Source organism: Sinocyclocheilus rhinocerous, unplaced genomic scaffold (assembly GCF_001515625.1).
Source record: "Sinocyclocheilus rhinocerous isolate Xijiao unplaced genomic scaffold, SAMN03320098_v1.1 scaffold2033, whole genome shotgun sequence".
In the NCBI taxonomy this organism is placed as follows: Eukaryota; Metazoa; Chordata; class Actinopteri; order Cypriniformes; family Cyprinidae; genus Sinocyclocheilus; species Sinocyclocheilus rhinocerous.
In genome coordinates this window covers 106057-112203 of record NW_015635542.1, presented here as the reverse complement: position 1 = coordinate 112203, position 6147 = coordinate 106057, and the positions used below count along the sequence as shown (strand labels likewise).

Below are 6147 nucleotides of genomic sequence, written 5' to 3'. Positions count from 1 at the left end.
CCACCCACCCATCCATCTATCTAGTCTAGCTGTCTGCCTATAAATCTTAACATTTCATGGCTTTCTAAACCGTATTTAAAATGTAATCAGTTTAAGTTTAAAAATAAATGCAACAATTTAAAGATTATATTCTACATTTTATACTGTAGAATACATTTTATACTCTTTTATACATGAAAAATGTCATGCTTTGTCATGCCTATACATTCAGTGTTTGCCTTGACAAACTTTGCTTTTATAATTTTTCTGCTTACTCACGTTTTGCATCATGCTTGCAACCCCTATTCAAATTAAGGAATTGAGCTGCAATTTCTTAATTAGATTCTGAATGATGCACATACTGTTCTGAAAAAGACACAAATGTTCAGAATGCAAGCAGGTTAATGAATGCAGGATTTGCTATTTTAGTTATTTGTCATCAAATTATTATTGTAGATGTGAAGCAAGCCACTTCTTACATGAAGGCAAATAAGAGCATTTTAATGATAAAGTTTGTATTCTGTATTCAACCGATTAGTTTTTTTTTATAACAAATGTGAATTCCAACACACCGCTTTTCTCTTTCATAGGTGCGCAAATAGATGAAAGTTGCAAACACCTATGTTGAATGGCCTGGGAGCAAATTACAGCAAAGATCCTAATTAAGCTCAAGTATGGCTTAAGCATCAGGTTGTGTGCCATGTATATCTCTTGTTTTTTCAAAACCTGTTAAAACGCTCATCTCATTACAGCATTGTGCAACAAAGTGTCACCTGTACAGTGATGACACTTGAAAGCAAGAGGTGTTCTGGTTAAATAATCACATTTTCACAAACACAATTACCAATGTACAACTGTTCATTTTGTTGTATTGTCACTGGAATTGTAGTTACTTCTGAGCAATGGTGTGAACTCAGTTCAACTTTGAGAAATGTTTTGCTTTTTTTAAACAGGAAATAGCAGTTCCCTGTCGATACTACACTCGTACTGCGTCTGCTTAAGACGCTATGGGAAAAAGCCTTTTTTTCTCCTGAACTAAAGCCTTTTTTTAATCATGCAGTGAAACTACACGGCCATTGGTTCGTGCAGTATATAAAAAACGAACCAATGGCTCGGCAGTGGAGCTGCACGAGCCTATGGCGACAAAGCCCGCCAGAATGGGCGGAGCCATCTGGCTATATAAGCGGGCTTTCGCCACAGAATTCTCAGATTTCTTCTCCTTCAGCGTCCTCGCCGTTGACACGCCTTCGCAGCTGGAACTGGGACCCCTCAGCGACTCAGCAGTTCCGGTCCATTTCCCCTGCCGCCATCCGGCAATTCTAAAAGAGCTTACTAAAAGAGTTTGGCGTTGTTGCAAATGCCGCGCTGTTACTGCGGTTCGTGCGGGTCTCCCCTGCACGCCGATGACGGCCACACGGAGTGGGTTTTCTGCTTGGGGAAATCCCACGTGGAAGCTGCGCTCATGGGAACTGAGTGTTCTCACTGCGAGAACTTCAGTCTCGCCTCTCTTTGCTCGCGGATCGCTTTCTTTTCAGAGAAAGAGCTCCTGCTGCCCCCGCTGTTCAGCCCGCTAAGGCTCAGCAGAAGCGAGGACGCTCCCGCTCGGCCAGAAGCTACCCTCTTCCTAAGCGCCAGGGTCCCCGACCCAAGATTGCATTGGACCCGGCGACTCAGGCGTCTTGCTGATCTGCGGCACAGGAAGAGGATGGGGCCAGGTCTCGCTACGGCCAGACCTCCTCCCAAGCAGCCTCTCTTAGACCTCCTGACACCCCGGGTACAGAGGAAAATGTGTTTGTTGCAAACAACGGGTCCGTTCAAGCGCCCAAGTAATCAGCCGCTGTTATTGCGGGAAAAATAAAACACAAACATTTTCAAAAAGAGAGCAAATTTCCTCTTCCATTTCTCACGAGTGTTCTGTCCCCGTGCGGCCATTGACTTGAGTTAATCCAACTCCTCGCCATGTGGGCCGAGGCCTGGCAGGCCATCCCCGGAGTGTCGAGATGGGTCATGGGGATAATAAAACAAAGATATTCACTCCAGTTCGCTCCAGTTTCACCTTAGTGCAAAACAAGGACACTCACGTCCTGCGCTCAGAGGTGATGAATCTGCTGGCAAAAGGAGCTGTAGAAACGGTTCCTCCAGCTCAGAGCAAGTCGGGCTTCTACAGCCGCTACTTCCTCGTCCCCAAAAAAGATGGTGGCCTCCGACCCATCCTCGATCTCAGACGCCTGAATCACGCCCTCATGAAAAGGTCGTTCAGGATGACTACGCTGAAACAGATCCTTGCGCAAATTCGCTCAGGAGACTGGTTCTTTTCTATGGACCTGAAGGATGCATACTTTCACATCCAGATAGCCCTCCGTCACAGGCGATTCTTGAGATTTGCTTTCGAGGGAGTGGCTTATCAATACACGGTCCTTCCCTTCGGACTGTCAATGGCCCCCGCACTTTTACGAAGTTCTGGTCTCTCCCCTCTGAGACAGTATACAGTTCCCGTATCTCAGGGAACCGAGGTTACTTTAGTAACCAAGTACGTTTTTCTTTGCAATATGTGGTATATTGAATTGATAAAAACTGATTTGTGTCAAAGGGATAAGAGTCTATTGCAGGGGTGTTTGAAAACAAAGTGTGAGCATGCATTCAATTACAGTTTTTGTTATGCCACAAATTGTCAATTGCATTGTTAAACAACTGAGAGGCTGAATTACTCACCGTTGCCAAATATGACACCCTTTTGAGAGAGAGAGAGATAATATTTAGATTATTTAGAAGCTTTCACCACAATCTCCATAATCACTACCTTGCAGCTGTTGAAAAAAAAATATGAGACCATTAAGGTCTGTTGTCCTGGGCCAGCTATTTTTCTTCAAGAGACCTACATTTAATGGATGACGCAATGAGGTTATTTTATTTTTAGTGATGTGATACCGTAATATACTCCAAAATCCCTGCCTTCCAATTGGCTCTGGAGAGGCCTAGCCACCCGCATTGCCCTGAAAAGAGTTTCTGATGGCATGTGAATCAATGCACAGCTTTGGAGGTTAGTAGATACTCTAAAACACACACACAAAGTTCTCTTATCCACCCACTGTTAGGTAGGCGTCCTCTCTGATGCTCAGTGTTGGAGAGAGAGAGAGAGAAATTAAGCTGTGATGGATGGGTGAGTGGTAGAGACAGAGAGAAGAATGACAGATGGGTGAGAAAAGAACATACATGAAAGCTACAATATTGAAATTTAAGGTGACAATTAAGCTTTGTTGTTCACTTGAAAGTGTGAAAGCCTCTTTTCTCACTCCACTTGTATTCAGAGAGCATGGCTTTGTGTGTTTTTCCTTGACTGTATTTTCTGTACCAAAGACTATGTGCTTTTGTGCTGAAAGTTGGGGATTATGTATTTGGTGTCAAGGGGTTTGAGCCATTTATTCAAGCAATTGTCTCCTTGGAAGCATTTTGGGGCTTTCTAGGTTTATTGCTGGAGTAATTGCATGTTAAGTGTTTTGTGGGTTAAGACTGACGTAATCATATAGCCGTCATCATCCCGATTTAAATCCTAAATATCAAACATGTTTGATATGATCGGGGCGGCCCCGATTTGTGTGCGAGCAGATTGTGAGGTGCAAGATTCGATCGGTGAACGCCTCACATTACCAGATAATCCGCGCCAAACATCGGGACCGATTGAGGGGCTCGACAAGATTTTTGCTCCGGTTCTCGGGAGGGGGAAATCGGGGCTAAATCGGGCTAAAAATCCTATAGTGTGAGCCAGGCTTTACACAGAGACTCTTAAACTCTGTAGTCGTTTGCATTAATCATCATGACACCGGAGAAACCATAGATGCTCTTTACTTACCATTTTGGCATTATATTACTCCTAAAATTGATTTTAAACATGAAACCTACTTAATCCAAAACTAGACAAATTATTGAAAATCAATTTTAGTTTGTCCAGACACTTGCTGACTTTTGCTCAAAATTCATTTTTGCCAGAAAATATCCAATGTACTTTTGTCATCCCTGCAAGTCTGAAAATTAAAGGAATAGTTTGCCCAAAAATGAAATGTATGTAATCATTTACTCACCCTCATTTTAAACATAACATAAAAACAACAAACATAAAAGAAGATACGTCACTAGTCAAAAGTTTTTGAACAGTAAGATTTTTTTTTAAATTTTTTAAAGAATTCTCTTCTGCTCACCAAGCCTGCATTTATTTGATCCAAAATACAGCAAAAACAGTAATATTGTGAAATATTTTTACTATTTAAAATAACTGCTTTCTATTTGAATATATTTTAAAATGTAGTTTATTCCTGTGATTTCAAAGCCGAATTTTTAACACCATTACTCCAGTCTTCCGTGTCACATGATCACGGCCGCATTAACCATTGGGCTAGGCGGGGCTGAAGCCCCGGGGCCCGAGCTAGGAGGGGGCCCGTGATTGGCTGTGGAGTAGATTGACGGACATCGGTAGCGCCGATCGCAAAAAACCCACCACGCCCCTCACTTTTTAGCGCTATTATTTAGTGGAGTTTTCCGTAAATTCCATGCATTACCATTAGAGATTAAAACGTCACATTTGAATTTGTTTTACCAATCAAATGCATTTATTATATATTTCATCATTTACTCCGTTTCAAGTTGTTCTGAACCTGTATGAATTTTTTTGTTCTCCTCAACGTAAAAGAAGATATTTTGAAGAATATTCGTAACCACCAGAAAGTTTCTGGTCCCTGTTGACTCCAATAGAGTTTTTTTTTATCCATACTATGGAAGTCATGGGGGCACAGACACTGTTTGGTTACCAGTATTGTTCCAAATATATACGTTTGCATTCAACAGCAGAATGAAACTAATTCAGGTTTAGAACAACAACAATATAATTTTAATTTTTGGGTGAACTATTCCTCCAAAGCAGCCTAATATAGCTGCTCTTGCCATTTGTGTCAATAATGTAAATTAAACATTAGAAAGAAAATCACTCACTGTCCTTGACCGAATCGCTTTTGTAAAATAATGTATATTGAATACATACAGTGAAGACTATTCAGTCTATTTCTAGTCTATTTATTTTATACAATATATTTCTTATTCAGTGCTTTAAGTGTTTGTAGGTCAATTTCTTTGTTCTATTGTAATTCATGACTGTTTACTTGTCTTCAGTAAGTTTGTTTTTACATAGGCTAGTATTTTTTTATTTTTTTTATTTTGAGATATATGAATTGGTAACAAGAATTATGAAACTTTGATTGGATAAATATCCTATGTTAAGCTATATCATTATTGTGACGGGGGGCCCTGCAGTTAGTCATAGCCCCGGGGCCCATTGAGGTCTTAATGCGGCCCTGCACATGATCCTTCAGAAATCAGTTAGCCTAAATAATATTTTTTTTTACTGTTTTTGCTGTACTTTGGTTCAAATAAATCCAGGCTTGGTGAGCAGAAGAGAATTCTTTAAAAAACATTAAAAAACTTTAGTGTATTAAAGTTAGTGTATAGTGTAGTATAGTGCACTAGTGTATTTCAAAGAATGTTGGTGACCAAACCCGTCTTGAGGACCATTCAATTGTATGAACAATAAAAGAAAAGAAATGAAAAAAGAAAAGAAAAGGAAAGAAAGAAAATCATACAAAAGTCAAACAGCATGAAGGTGAGCCATAAACTAGTTGACTGCTTAAAGCAAATTGTTTTTGTCATTATTATCTTAAAGGCACAATATCCAAAAACCACTTGCACAGTGTTATATGTTTCATGCAGTTGTGTACTTTTGTAAATCCACAGAAATTCCCATTTTAAAAATTGGCTTGTCCCTGTTCCTCATTATAACCAATCACACACAAGTCTGTTGAGCTAATGAGTGCAATGGCCAATCAGAGGCGTTCAGATGAGTCATCGCTGAAACAGTGCAGTTTCGTTGTTGAGTGTGCGCGCGTGCTGACAGGCTGACTGAATTCAGCTCACGAATTCTCTCATCATAAACAAGTGCAGATGTATGTATGATGTAAGTAAGCGATTCATTCATCAGTGTATAGACAGCTTTACTGATTATAAGGGGAGTTTTTTGAAAGTGCTTAATCTCGCGCTAGACTGAAATCAATCATAATGTTCTTTGACAATGTAAATGTTCTTAGCTCGCTTTCTCTGTATAATTTATTCGCTGTTTGAATAACT

At 40.2% G+C, this 6147-nt stretch overlaps 1 protein-coding gene across 1 annotated transcript in view; it reads left to right on the top strand.

Moving 5' to 3' along the window:
- LOC107747312 (fibrinogen C domain-containing protein 1-like) overlaps positions 1-6147 on the top strand; it is a 45479-nt gene that overhangs the window by 17565 nt on the left and 21767 nt on the right. The gene's annotated exons all lie outside the window — the stretch shown is intronic.